Source organism: Lactuca serriola, chromosome 1, assembly GCF_051521515.1.
Source record: "Lactuca serriola cultivar US96UC23 chromosome 1, Lser_US96UC23_V15, whole genome shotgun sequence".
In the NCBI taxonomy this organism is placed as follows: domain Eukaryota; kingdom Viridiplantae; phylum Streptophyta; class Magnoliopsida; order Asterales; family Asteraceae; genus Lactuca; species Lactuca serriola.
The window spans coordinates 168,469,879-168,486,372 of record NC_136408.1 but is presented as its reverse complement, the minus strand read 5'-3'; positions in this window follow the sequence as shown (position 1 = coordinate 168,486,372).

Below are 16,494 nucleotides of genomic sequence, written 5' to 3'. Positions count from 1 at the left end.
CAATCTCCGTAAAGGATCTCGGATGGTCCAAAGCTCTCGGAAGGGTAGAGCTTTTCAGTACTTAGAACATAGTGTACTTCTATGGCAAGATCATCACTGGTGTGATCACCATTCCGAAGTTCTAAACGTTCTCTCTCATCCTGGAAGTGTAGTCCTTCAGGTTGGTTCTTAGGAAGCTCGGGTTGTCTTTAGTTTCACGTTTCCTGTCAATTGGCTTTTAGAGACTTTCTAGACCATCGGATGGGTTGTGTATCTACGGTATCTTTTTGTTATAGAGTGGCTATCTCAATCTTGTGCAAAATGAACCTGCACTAATGAATCTTGAGATATTCCTGACGGAAACCCTCAGGGTCGGGGAGATAGGGTTTTTCACCAGACGAGTGTTGGACTATCTCAGGAGGTGGTTCTACTATCTATGCGTGAGATAGTATTTATGGAACACCTGATAGTCCGATGAATCTCGTAAGACATGCCCTAAATTCCAAGGCGTTGGTTTATTCTAGTGCGGAAAGCATGTGCTCTTGTATAACCCATTGACTAACACCTAGACTGGTGTCAAGTCTATAATCTCTTCGGGATCTGGGTTATAAGGCTTAACGCAACTACTTCCACATTTTAACCAAGTATTCCTGGCTACAGAGGTTATCCGGTGGTTATCAGTATCCTAGTGTTCACTTCGGAGAATGAAGTCTATCGTCTACAAGGCGACGAAAATTTCCTCCTTGCGAGAAGGTGGAGGGTCCTAGGCACTACTTGTCAGTAACGGGGTGGACGAAGTGCCTGAGTAGTGCGAGCATCTTCTGCAACTACTCTTCCAAAGGTTCTGAGTTCTCTCAGACTAGGTCTAATCTAGTGAGTATAGGTTCCCATCACTCGGAACTTTTAATCTCTTTATTAACTGGGGTGTTAGTTACTATGTGGGTTTAACCGGGATGACAACAAATTTCGGATTTGTGGTCATTTTAGTAGCTCAACCCGCAGTGGTTCTCTTGACTCCAGCTCCTATTCTATGGAACAGGATGAAGGGCTTTGCTATGAGGTTCGTGGTAGAGCTCATACTTGGCTTAACCACTAATACTTGGTGTATGCAAACCGTATATAATTGAGATCGGCAGGATGTTCAGTTGTGTGACTCCACCCCAGACCCACAACCCAACGAGGAACAGGGAGTAGGGAGGAAGCACACATCTTAAATTTTTTTGATCTCAACTATATACCACCTTTATGCATATACCTGGTTATAGTGGTCAGTCCCATGAGTTCTATCCTCTGGGTTCACGAACCTAGTGTGCAAGGTACGAAGGGTCTTTCCGGGGATTTACTAAGTACGCTTCGGGTGGTTATCGTCTTCTGGAGTATCCGTAGTGTCTTTCGCTTCGGTTTCCATATGACTAAGAGGGGTCGGTTAACAGCACGCGGTACCCTTCTCTTGGGTACTTCGGAAGGTTTGAGATAAGAGGGACGACTGACAGATCACATTAGGTTTGATTATTTGTATTATGTTTAGGTTCGGAAGAACCTTTATCTGCCGAAATGGCCTACGGAGAAAGTTCTTTTTACACAGCACTAGGGATTTACACATGGTTGCACTACGTCAAGCCATGATTGGTAGAGTCGTCGAAGTTGGCAAACTTTGACATGATATAAAATGAGGATCGATAGAGTCATGTGCCGAACGGGCAAACAAGTTCTGGGCGTCTCGGGTTTCGTCCCGTGTATCACTGACGCGGATACCTAGACCGATAGAGTTGACGCGAAACTATAGAGGGTCCTGAGTGTTTCTGAGTAGAGTAACTTCTCATGAATGGATTCTCACGAGGCATTTCTATAATCGCCTAACATATACTAGGCATGTATAATTAAGGTGGGGAGGACTGTTGACTGAGCGACTCCGCCCTAAATCCACAACCAAACGAGGAACAGGAAATGAGACGGCATTCACTCACTCTAGGTCTATCCATCTTAACTATACATGGACGTAACTTATATGTTTAGCCATTATAGTTTTCACCTGATGAAATTTTAAATTTTATAACAGTGCTGCGACTTTCGCCTTACTGGGGAAATATTTACACTTGAATTAGCGTTTTAATGTTTTTGGTTAGTTATCTGAGATTGAGAGGCGTACCAAAAATCCATCGGGTTCCTTGATGCTTCTCCCTAAGCAGTAGAGTTAGACTCCTCCTGTGTCTTTGTTGTTTCCTTCAGTTGGGCAGTCCCTTTTGAAGTGTCCAATCTCACCACATAGACGGCAAACTGGATTGGTCGTCGCATTGGTGATTGATGCAATACACTCCACCGGGGTTCTGCATACTCGAGCAGTATGCCCCTTCATGTTGCACCTAGCACATAAGAGTTCCCGGCATATACCATGATGATGGTACCTACACTTACCGCAGTGGGGAATATTTCCTAGGTATGGTCTTCTTGAAGTCGGGAGGGAAGGATTGACAGGGGTATTGACTGTCTCGGCTCGTTGCTTTTCGGAAGGTCCTTGAGCCGAGGTACCTCCTTCCTCGATCTTGAGTTTTCTCTTCAGTAGGTTTGGTTGAGGTTCTTGGGTGGTTGGGTATGCAGGTGTTGGTTGCTGCTGTTCATTGCTAGGATCGGAATTTCCGTTAGGGCCCTTGCTAACATTGGCGTTGTTAGCATTCAGATGAGCCATGACAGCTGCTACGGCTGTCGAGGCTGCAGCTTGGAACGTAGCTTCATCGAATAGGAGAGTAGGTTTCTTGCTTGCGGACTGGTTACGCTTCTTTGGAGGCATGGTTTCTCCTACACGGAAAGGAACACAAGATAATGAGAGACAATGGCTACCCTGGACATATCTGTCCTGACTGTATTAGACATAAAATTTTCCCGTGCCTCGGATGTTGGTTGTCTGAGTGTCGACCTACATCCCTATGATGTAGTCCTGGTATTCAAGGTAGGAGTATGAGTATCAGAAAAAGGCCATAAGATGGGAGTCGTTCCTACTAAGTTACCTTTATACTGGGAAAGGTTTCACTCTCCGGCCTGGATAGATTTGAGAACAGTTCGGAACGAAAAACCGCGGAAAGAGGCTCACGAAGGCTTATGGTTACACACTCTCAATAGAGGTGTGGGGATCCGCTCTAATCGTGTAACTGGCGACGGGAAAAGGCGATTTTACCTAACACATAGCGTGAGTAGTGTAACCATTAACTCACTAATTAGTATTATTTTATGGGTGTATTAGCGTGACGAACACGAGGAAAAGACACTTCTCGGGTTCCATGTACTGGATCGCTCTGTCTACCTCGTAGCTTTGACTGGGACCGGCGTGGGTTTCCTTCGGGTGGTTACCTAGGGTTCTTTTCTCGTGAAGGCATATTGAATTTCTATTCCGCCTTACTTCCAAATCCAACTCTGGGTGTCATCACTTCATGATGGCTGACTGGAAATCTCGGAAGTTTAGGCGAACCTCTCACCGATGTCCTTAAAAGATATAGACACTTGGTGATTTCAATAGTCTAGACCCAGTTCATTTATCTCCGATTGGAAATCTTCTCAATAAACCTTTTTCTGGGTCTGCATCAACTCTTCTGCCAAGCACTGAAGTGGATAGGGTTTTCTACAGGGTTCGTGCGAGAATGGAAATGTCTAAAGAATCCTAAGAGATTATTAACATTTCACTGGATGATCCATATCGAGTCCTGCTACGATTACACAGGGTATACAAATCATATATTGCTAAGATCCGATAGGCCTTCGAATATGTTATACTACTATATATCCACATCCAAACAAGGAAAAGGAAGTAGAGCAAAACCACACATTCTTAGCCAATGGGATCCTTATTATATATAACCTTGGGAGTATACCCTCTGTAGTTGTAGGTATATCAATAAGGATCTTTTTACTTCTTCACACAAGGTTGTCTATAGATCCTAAAATACCCCTATGGTATTTTAATTTCTTGTTGTGTTCTTATCTTCTGAATATGATTCTGGGATTAGTGTGAGTCTTTTAGTATTCCAAAATACTCCTATAGTATTTTAAACTTTATGTTTGGCTCTAGCATTCATAGTTGGTAAGTTTCAGACCTGTTGCAACACCACTATCACTCCCAAGCTCATGTTCATCGCATCTCGAATAAATGTAGTTGATCATGTTACATTTATTCCAGCTTACGATTATATAACTTCCTAGGTTTGATGGTAATGCTCAACATCCAAAGACTTTTATTCTTGTTCTTATTGTGATACTTGTGTTCGCGTGTTTAGATTCTGGATGTTCTTATACTTTGGTAAAATATGGTTATATTTTAAAGTATAATTCCTGGTCAGAGTGTTTTATCCCTATGTATTTATAGGCTGTATATCTTTTATGAATTGATATACTTAGCTCACTATAAACAATGCTCTGATACCAATCTGTCACACCCCAAAACCGGAACGGCGGAAACGTTCTGGGTCGATGACGTCATGTCAAGTATCACAACATATGTAGTATAGTAATCAAAGTACAACAACCATTGCATTAATAATAATAATTTTACATGGTTTACATTACAATACATCAATGTAATACAAGTAATAGTTTAAGAGCAACTTGGTACTAAACTATCTTCATCAAAAGCTTCGGGGATTGTACCTGTCTAATGCTGACCTGAGAATACAAGTTATTTGAAAAGCGAGTATCAGCATTTTTACAAATGCTGGTGAGTTCATAAGTATTTAGTGTCATTTTATCCAAATAACTTTATAAAAGTAGTAGTTTTAGATTTATCCATTGAATTAGAGTCCTTTCCAGAAAATCCTATATTTTCTTTATTAAAAGCAGTCTTCTACCAAGACTGGACGGAGTTAGGTGGTAAAAAGTAGTTTTCCCTTAAACACTATCCTTATCATAATACATAATTTGATTATTAAAGAAAGCAGGAGAAATTAGGGAAAATAACATATGCCTCAGCAGTGAAGACTGCTGACTAAGGCAAAAGGAATCATAGACTCCAGGAGAGTATCGAACGAACGACACGCCTGGCTCAGTCTAACAAAAGGAGACACAGACCCCAGACGGTACCAAAGGAAAGGTACAGCTAGCAAGGTCTAAAAACAGAGAATACAGACCCCAGACAGTATCAAATGAAAGATACAACTAGTAAGGTCTAAAAACATAGAATACAGACCCCATACAGTATCAAATGAAAGATACAGCTAGTATGGTCTAAAATAGTGTAACTCTAAGTGTGTGTTTCCAGCACACAGTGTAAAATACTGTTACCTTAAGGCCATGAATTATAAGGTAACCTGAGATACTCGTAACCATACTAACCGACACTAGAGTACTTGACGCCCTGCAAGCGTCTGTGTAAAATATGACATTTATCACCCCTTGGCTTGGTAGGCCGTGGACTGTAGCTAGCAGTCAGGGTGTGGGGGTGTCAATCCCGTATAGATCTATACACACAATGTCCGCTCTCCCTATAAGAGACTCTGGTTACCAACTAGACAACGGAGAAGGCCATGTCCTGAAGATGCATCCTAAATAGTGGATAGTGAATTTCCGATATACGCGCTGGACTAGCAGTAAAGACTCATAACTGAACCGATCTATGTAAACCCATATGTCTATACATGTATCCATGATATATAATTAATGATCAAACGACCTTCGGATGGACATCCGATCCCACCATACCACATCCAAACGAGGAAAAGGAAATAGGGCGAACTAGCCTTCCTAAGTCCTTTGAACATTATTTATATAACTATACAAGTATAGGCATACATTTAACTAATTGAAGTGCTTAACGAATTAGGAGTGTTTCACTAAGCAGAAGCGTCAATAAGTGAAGTAGAAACGATGACAAGTGAGGTAGGAGCGTCTAACGAGTGAAGTCGGAGTGTCAATCAAGTGAAGTAAGAGCGTCTAACGAGTGAAGAAGGAGCGTTTAACAAGTGAAGTAGGAGCGTCTAACGAGTGAAGAAGGAGCGTTTAACAAGTATAAGCGTTTAACTACGCAGAAGTATAATGAAGCAGTAGTATCTAACAAGTGGGGTATCAAAACATGGAAGAAAACCTGTATACTTAAGAAAATCCCGACTGGGTATTCTTTTGTAAAATAAGTTTGAAAATCTTTAGAAATTCTTTGGAAACCTTTCATAAATTAGTTTTTAAATGAGACTTTGGTAAAACAGTATAAGTAAGAGAATTTAATACATAAAGACGTTTTAGAAAACCATTTACAGTATCAAACTTGACAAAACCGTTGACAGTGCAATAAATTCTTGTGCATGCGGGTTATCAATCACATGCGATTGATATGATAACTGGCATGTTTAACTTGTATCCCCCCCCCTCAATTAAAAACATGTAAAAACATTTAAAAAGGTTCATTCAGGGGCATGAACTCACCTGATGTAAGTGGATCCGACGAAGGTGTCGGTTGGGTGCTCGGTGTCAAGTAAAGACTTGAACACACTTAGTGACCTATTAACATATGATAACATATGTTTACATATAATTAGTACATATAATACCAATTAAACAAGTATACGCATCCTAAAGTGCGGAAAAACACTCTGATTAAGTGTTTGGAGTGTCCCGGGTAACATCTAAGGGTGTGTATGGCCTAGATAGGGAGTTTACTCTCCAAGAGTAAACTCTTTATAGAGTTCAAGGCCCTAAGACCATGTCCCCATGAGTTTACGGCCGTAAACTCATGGTAGGACTATTCTAGGATGCTAAATAGCCTTATATCACTTGTGGAATTTTGCTAGGTCCAAATATAAAGCACATGAGTGGATTTAAGGCATCTAAGGGACCATTTGAGTAGTTTACGGCCCTAAACAAGGATTTTACGGCCGTAAGCTCCTATATGTATATACTTTTGGTGCTTAAGGACTTAAATGATAGAGAATAAAATCCTATGCATTTTTCCAAGTCAAATGGGGGGTTTATGGCACCATTTTACCCCTTTATAGGAGTTTACGGCCCAGGTACCCATTCATGAGGGGTTGACGGCCGTGAACTCCTTATGGAGTTGTTTTAATTGAGTTTAAGGTCCCTAACTTGTTGGTGGTTGATTCTAGAACTTAATCCAAGGCCATTGATGTGTTTAAGTGGCTTTTAAACACTCAAATATGAGTTTACTCCCCATGAAGAGGAGTTTATGGCCCAAGCATGCTCTTGGGCAGTAAACTCATGTTTACTTCCAAAAACTCGCTTCAAGGTGTTCTAAGTCCGATTCCATAAGCCTACAAGTCATACCTAAGCCTTAGGGGCAATTTGGAGGGGTTTTGGGGCTTAAAAACCCCATTAAATGGTGTTCACGGTCCAAGAGTTTTCTTGGGCCGTAAACACATCATTTTGTCCCTATTTTACGTCTTAAACTTGGATTTTCATGCTAGATAAGCTATACAACAAGTTAGGATAGGATGCTTACTCGTTTGGGGCTTGAAACGGACGATTTTTGGCTCGAAATTAAGTTGTAGAGAGAGAGTAAAAAGGGGTGGAATGAATTCCATTCTCCCTTTTATATGGGTTGGAGTTGAAGCTCAGTGGAAATCTACCTGATACTGTCGTTAAGCGGGGCTTTTGATCGCACCCGATTTAGTGGTCGTAATAAAATTAACTTTTTCCAATTAAATGGAAATGTAATTTACGTGCTTTTATTTATTTTTATTACGACGACAACGACATAAAATATAAATAAATAAAACATTTATTTATTTGACGACCTCTAATTAATGGAACTTTTATAAAATGGAATATTCCGTTAACGGAACGGGGTAATGTAACGGAATAAACTTTGGGTTGTCACACATCTAAAGTGATTGGCTGAGCCCTGATTGAAATTGACGTGTTCAATTTATTATTCAGATGCAATCGTCTCAAGTCATTATCGGGAAACACAATCTTGAATTCTAAGATTGACCATTATCCATGTCTCGAGTTCATACAGATATCGGAGAACAAAGGAATAGGTAATCACTTATCTAAGGGTTGAATATTGATTAGATCAAGAGCTTGGTAGTTGCATTGGATGGCTAACTCTCCTTTGATTATTCGAGAAGTATTGTTCCTCGTATAGTTAATGACTTGTCTAATTAGGAGATTGTTGAAAAGAGGGTCCAAGTTCATTAACTATTGGTAATATTTCTAATAATAGTAGGGTCCTTTTGGGTTTCTCTCAAGACCCAAATTAAGTAGAATAAATAAAGGTGAAATTGGTTTATTAATTATTATGGTTAATAATTAATTAGAATCTAATTGGAAACACATTTTGGTTGATCATGAATATTCCAGAACCCTAAGAAGAAGGGTAGTGGACAAAATTTCCCTTAGGATAAAGGGAATTTCGTTCTTAGGGTTATCCATCCTACATGGGCTTGAGGATAGAACCCTAGAAGGCATCCTAGGCTATAAATAGGGCCTTAGGGATTCCTTCTTTCTTGCTCATTCTTTGGCTTGACGTTTCGCCTCTATTTCCTCCTTCCATAGGGACGATTTCTAACCCTCTTAGGCTTTGTGAAATTGAACCTTCTCCTAGTTATTTTTATTCAAGTCTTTGGTGTCATTGGGTGTGATACCTTTAAAGGGATTCCAATTTGGTCCTCTCATCTAAACAACTTCATGGAGGATTAAGATCTTAAAAATGAATATACAAGGCTACATAATTGGTATGTTTTTCTTCTTTATGTTTTTGTTTTATAGGATAGATGTAATTAGAATGAAATCATAGATCTATAGGTTGCATGTACACTTAGGTATATCGTAGTTTCAATTTTTCTGCTACCTACTTTAGAGTGTATTCGATGCATAAAAAAACCAACATCCCTGACCTTGACTTGCGATGTTGCGATGTAGTCATCTACCAGAGTTTAAATGGTGACAATTGACTAATCTAAACAAGTCATGTGGAAACACACTAGAAGGCTCATAACTTGTAGGTGATGAATTACGAGTTCAGACAATATAGTAACTACGTATTCATGCAATGATACTCTAACCCTTACTAGACACGTATTGGGGGAGTAATCCCTGAAATAGTATTGTTTATGCAATGTAGGCGATGATCCTAAGGAAAAATCCTTAGCAACAAACATATAAGGAATTGTGATGTAGGCGATGATAGGTAAATGCGATATAGGAGATGACCCTTAGGATAAATCCTTACGGAAGAATATATAATAAAATAGGGATGGGTAATTGGTTTAATTGTTTTATAATTAAACATATTAACTATATTATTATGTGTTGAAAACTCTATATACTCACAGGTTTCCCAACCTGACTCACTTAGTTATTTGTATCGTAGGTATCGATGCGAAGATACATTACACTGGGAGATTAATCGAGATGTGGACCAATAGTGTAAATTAATGTAAGATTTGTTTGTACTTATGTTTTGTATCAGTTATGACATCCCAAGTTTTGAAAAGATATCAATACGAATGTTTCTTAGGAAATGTTTAATGTTAATATTATCTCACATTGAAATAATATTTTTAGGACCAAATCCGTAACAAAAGAAATACTATGTTTTAAAATAAATATAAATAATTTTTTTTAAAATTGCCGTAAATTTGGGGATGTCACAAATACAACTCTACATGTTTTACAATACATTAAAGACACAATTTCTCAAGGATTATTTTTCAACAAAGCAAATACGTTCGATATAGAAGCCGTTTGTGACTCTGATTTGGCTGCATGTTCAATAACAAGGTCTATGAGTGGATTTTTTTTATTCTTTTTTGAAGGAATCCTATATAATGGAAGTCAAAGAAGCAAATTATAACTTCTTTGTCGTCTAAAGAAGTAGAATACCATTCAATGTGTCACATTTGTGCAGAACTAACGTTTTTATCTCGTCTTCTTCATGAATGAACTTGAGGTTCCCAAAAATACGTCTATACCTTTGAAATGTGACAATCAGGTTGCAATATACATTGCTAGTAATCTAGTTTTCCACGAGCGGACCAAGCATATAGAACTCAATTGTCACTTTGTTTATGAAAAGCTTCAAGAATGACTCATTTCTCTATCACATGTTTCATCTAATCATCAAAACAAAACAAAAACAAAAACAAAAAATAAAAAGATATTTTTCCTAAATTGCTTCAACCTAATCAACATTGTGAAGCATTATCAAAGTTGAATCTCATTACGTTGCCTTTAGCTCGAGGGGATGTTAGAATCAGTTATATTTCATATTACAGTTAGAGACAGAATGGTAGAATTGTCTTTTGTATAGAATTAGTTAGATAGTTTGTTACTTCTTCTTATCTATATATGCATGTATTATTGATTGAAGTTCTTAATGATATCGCAGATTCCTTCTTATTCAATTTCTTTTTTCTTTCGTTATTACATCACAACACCCATATCTTACAAAGAATCGATATGGAATATCATATATAGCTTGCATTCCCTTTCTATTTTAAAAACATTTTATCTTGTTTCAATTTTTGTTTCATTTATTTTTGATAAAATCAAACCAGCCATATCACTTTTTGATTTTCGACTTCGACTCATGAAGACATTTTGATTATTTTAAGTATATAAAGATTATTAATCTTCATATGAGTTATTATGTGCATGATTGTGCCTCCTTAGACGAAATAAAGAAGTGTGTTTAGTACCGAACGACCACCAATTCAATAAAAAAGAACGACCCTTTTATTTATGGGCAAAACGGTTGAGCAATTGACATTATGAATTAATACATGGGCAGAACGTCCATATATTACATGGGTATATTTAAAAAAATTAAGTATGTATAAAGATTTGAGAAATTTGAATTTATAAGAAAAATATTGAATTACTAAAATTAAAGTGTTTTTTTTTTCTTTTTTAAATTTAAACAAATCATTTAGATAAAATAATCAAAGCATGAGATTTTATTTTAAAATTTTGAAATTATAAGGAAAGTTCATTAATGAAATTGATATGCATTTATTATTAAATTTAAATACAATATGGAATTTAATAAAATAGGAAAACCACAAAATTACATATTGAATAAAAATTAATTCAAAATAACCACAAAATGACATGTGACAAACTGAATGAGAGTGTGACAAGTGGCAAAAAAAACCTTCATTTATTAGAGAAGATATCAATTATTTTTTATATTAAATATGCTTAAAGTTATAATATTCTCTACTTTTTTGTATTTGAAAAATAAAACTTTGCCTTTTATATATATATATATATATATATATATATATATATATATATATATATATATATATATATATATATACATATTTGAGGGTGTTATGGTAATATAGATTTAAAAATGTTTTAATTAATTGTTTTTTTCACATCTTTAAATACTTTTAAATTCAAGTTTTCATAATAAAAATGTCAAAAAACATGCTTTGCTAATATGAAACAATTTCTTATGTATAATCGATTATCATTATGTAGCTCAAAGTTTGAATGGATTATTATTCAAAATATAAAGTTGAAGTGACAAAATCTCATAGATTTTCCTTGTTTTCACATTTTCGCAAATTATTTGTATTTTCGCATGAACCCTCCCATATATATATATATATATATATATATATATATATATATATATATATATATATATATATATATATATGGCTTAGGGAATATATGGTTATTATGTACCTAAGCTTATATATAGAACTCTCCAAACTATGTAGTCTTGATCCATATGTGTCCAAACTAGTCATGCTATCTCATTTACTATTCTTTCTTAATCATGTGACATACAAAACCGATCAAATTTATATATTCTTTTTCTTCATTATGTCTAAGAACTTAAAGCATTACAAGTCATGGCCATTTTAATTAACCATACTAAATTTTAAATAAAAACCAATAAAATAAAGGATAAAATAAGAACATATAATAACTCAATCAAGATTTTCAAAAATCATTCGATATAGTTTTTCAATTGAATGACAAAGCATTTGAGTTAGATTCGTTAAAAAGTATTTTTGTTTTATTTTCCCTATAAACTTCAATTATGTTTTGTAATAAAAAGATATATAATTGATCTTGTTCATTCCATAATTTAACTCAATTGAATGGTTTTTTATTAAAACAAAGTTAAAAGAAAATAAATTGTATTTGTTTTGTTTAAAACTATGTAATTTAAAAGGTTTTATACCTAAGTTTAGGTACATAACAGCCACATATTCATTTTTCCTATATATATATATATATATATATATATATATATATATATATATATATATATATATATATATATATATATATATATATATATATATATATATATATAACCAAAAAAGACATTTTTTGTAGCAAGTAAAAAACAAGTCTAATCTATTATAATAAATGAAAGTTTTTTTGCCACATGTCCTTTTCTCCTTCATTTGGACACATGACATTTTCTAACATTTTTAAATTTTTTCTATTTTCCACTTGTCATTTTATTGTATTTTTCATTTTATTAAATTAAAATTCTACATTTAATATGTAAGGTAATATATATGTAAGGTATTTATTAGAAAAAGTTTATATATGTAATGTATCCAATACATTAAAGCCTCATTAATTTTAATAATTCAAAAGATTTCTTATTTTTCTTTTAAATTCAAACTTTTCAAATTGTTAAAATTTTATATTTAATTTTTTTTAAAATAAACTCATATAATACATGGGTCTAACATCTAATAATATATGGTAATAACATCTAATAATATATGGTAAGAAAGAGAAACATGTGCGCGGTTAAATGACTACATGTCCAAATCGTGAAGATGAGATAGCATGCAACTAATGTACATGAATATTGGAGAAAACGGATCACATGGGATTAGCCGCAGCAGCATATGATGTGGCCACAGCAGTAACATGAGTTGCCGATATCATTGACCATGCCCATGCTACGTTTCTTGATTTTCGTACTCATAACCACAACACGTACCAACTCTGACCCATTAAATATAGGACAGGAATTTAGAGGATGGTTGTTTGAGTTATTTACATTACTTTTATTAAATTAGACATTAAAACGTCTAAGAATATATAGAAAGTAATAGCACAAAATAATACGTTTTCTTCTTTTATTTTAACCGCATAACAAACCAAAAGGTTTATAGCCTAGTCATACCCGGTATTGTTCTCTTTTTTTAAGGTTGAGGGTTTAAGTCACATTATGGACAAATGTGGATTTAAAATATAGTTTAGGAGTAAGTTAGATTTTCCGTTTAAAAAAAATATATAAACTGCACAATAAAATACTTATTTTTGACACTTTATTTACAAGCATAGATAGTAGAACTAGCGGCGCATAAGTAGTAGAACTAGTGGCAGAACCAGTGAGACCATCATATTTTGTGAGACATAGGGATGCAATTCTAACCATTCAATCTGGAGATAAAAAAAAATATTTATTCGAAAAAAAATAATATTATTTTCGTAACTTATTTTATCCAAAAAGAAAATAAAAAAATTACCATTTTTTTTAAATATACGTGTAATATTTTAATAAAATATTATACTGTAAGTATTTAAATCAAAATTTTAAAATGTTAGAATGTTCTACTAGAATATTAAGCTATAAATATTCAAAAAAAAATCTAATAGAATATTATAGTATTTAAGAAATCTAACAATTCAAATAGATTATTAGAATATTTTAAAATATCTACCAATTTTAATAAAATATTAGAATATTCTGACATTTTAAAAATTCAAATTGATTATTTACAGTGTAATATTCTTTAGAATATTTCACTTATATTTTGAAAAAAGCGATGATTTTTTTTAAAGTTATATAAATATATTTTTATATTTTTTTTGGTATATTAAATAACAAAAATAATATTTTAAATTTTTTTTGGATTTTTTCTTTTATTTTGCAATTTATAAGTTTTTTCTCTATTTTTTTCACGTCCTTAACCACTTTTAAATTCAAGTTTTCATAATAAAAATATCAAAAAACATGTTTGTCTAATATGAAACAATTTCTAATGTATCATCAATTATCATCAATCAGTTCAAAGTTTTGGATGGATTGTTGTCCAAGATATAAGGTCGAGGTCGCACAATCTTATAGGTTTTCCTTGTTTTCAAGTTTTCCCAAATTATTTGTATTTTCGCATGAGGCCTTATATATGTATTACCTTGCGGTAGTGTACTTTGTAATGTAAAATAATTATACTAAAATAACAGCGTGTATAAAGCGGTAGTAAGAGATTTGTGAAAAATACCCTTTTGCTCGATATTTTACAAAAGGGTTAACAATATAATGAAATATTATATATATATATATATATATATATATATATATATATATATATATATATATATATATATATATATATATATTCACAGCATATATAATTAAGAGTGAAAATACAGTCGAATAAGTAATTCTATCATAAACCCACAACCGGACAAGGAAAAGGATTTAGGGCGAAATTGTCAATTCTAAGTTTGTTGAACCTTATATATATATATATATATATATATATATATATATATATATATATATATATATATGTGTGTGTGTGTGTGTGTGTGTGTATCGATAAATGTAGCAATAAATAAGTCTGAAACAATTGCAAATGGATAGAAACAGTTTGAAATCATTTGAATGTTAACACAAGAGTCCTTGTGTTTAACTTGTATTCCCCCCCCCCCCCCTCCTTAAAAACATTGAAAAATAGTGAAAACATAGGGGTATGAACTCACCTCTAGTGCGTGTTCGTGTTCGGATAGCAAAACTGTAGAGACGATCATCGGGCTAGCGTACGTGAAAATAACGTTATCCTAATAATATTTAAACACGTAATCATATGAAATAATTAATTAAAGTGTTAGAAAACACTAATTTATGTAAGAAATACTTACAAAAACTATTGGGAATTATTTGGAGTTATTCTTGGCGTTCTTGGGTGAAATATGAATATTTGAAGGATGTTCTTGTGTTCTTGAGGAAAACTTGAAGATATGAAGGTTTGAATGTGGGATGAATGTTCTTGAGGGATTTCGGTTGAAGATTTTGTAGATTGGTTGGTGATCTGGGTGAAATCTCTTGGAGATATGAAAATTTCGTATGATACTTGAGAGAATTCTTATGACTTTTGAGAGCAAAGTGAGGGTGTCTATGGTTTGGAAATTGGGAAATGAATTGAGTTTATGGCTAAGCACTTGTATATAGAAGGGGTTTTCCGCCTTAATGGGCCTTAAATCTTATGTTTTCGGTCCTACACTTCCATAAAGGAAGTGTTTTCGGTCTTAAAGTGAAAGACCAAAGTGTTTTCGTCCAAATAGTCAAATGGTAAAGGGTTTTCGGCCATAGAGTCAATAGCAAAGTGTTTTCGGTCAAGGCTTTCCAAAAAGCAAGTGTTTTCGGCCATGCTTTATTCTAGAAAAGGGGGTTTTCGACATTTGGTTTGGGATAAGATTCCCTAAACCAAAATCTATATATATACACTAAGATTTGAGTTAAGTATTAGGCTTGTATTTCACATTAACGTGGTTTTGCATTTATACTTACATATAAGTTAAATAAGCATGCACTCTAGGCATTTTAAGTTATTATTGCATCAAATTATGTTGTGAATTTACTTGTACATGGTTGTAGTCTAGACTTTTATTAACTTAAAAGAACGGGGTTTTACATTATCCCCCCATTAGAGGGAATTTCGCCCCGAAATTCTTTGTATAAAAAGCACTCATGGACTACGGGAAAGATGCGGGTACCTTTTTTTCATCTGGTCCTCTCACTCCCAAGTAAATTCGGGTCCCCGCTTGGCGTCCCAGCGATCCTTCACTATTGGTATGCGACTTTGTTTCGTTCATTTGACTTCCCTATCCATGATTTCTACTGGTTCTTCCACAAATTGTAGATTCTCATTTATCTTGATTTCATCGAATGGAATCACAAGAGTCTCGTCAGATAAACACTTCTTTAGGTTTGACACATGGAAGGTAGGGCGTACGTTATTAAGTTCTTGTGGTAGACGGAGTGTGTAAGCTACCGGGTCGATTCTAGCGAGAATCTCGAATGGCCCAATGTACCTTGGATTTAGTTTACCATGCTTTCTGAAGCATATCATGCCCTTCCAGGGTGAGATCTTTAATAGAACTCGGTCACTAACCTGGAATTCCAAGGGTTTTCATCTCTTGTCTGCACAGATCTTCTGTCTATCTCTAGAGGCTTTCAGTCATTCTCGGATTTAAACGATCTTTTCTATCGTTTCTCTAATGATCTTTGGGCCGGTGAGAGTGCTGTCAGGAACTTACCCTTTAGCTAACTGCGTGTCACCCACCTCATCCCAACACAGAGGGGATTTGCACTTGCGGCCATATAGGTCTTCAAATGGAGCAGCCTTGATGCCAGTATGATAGTTGTTGTTATATGAGTACATGACCAGTGGCAAATGGTTATCCCGTGCTTTACCAAAGTCGTTCACATAGGCTATTAGCATGTCTTCTAGTGTTTGAATGATTCTCTCACTCTTCCCGTTAGTTTGTGGGTGGTAGGTTGTACTCATGCCCAGCTTAGTTCCT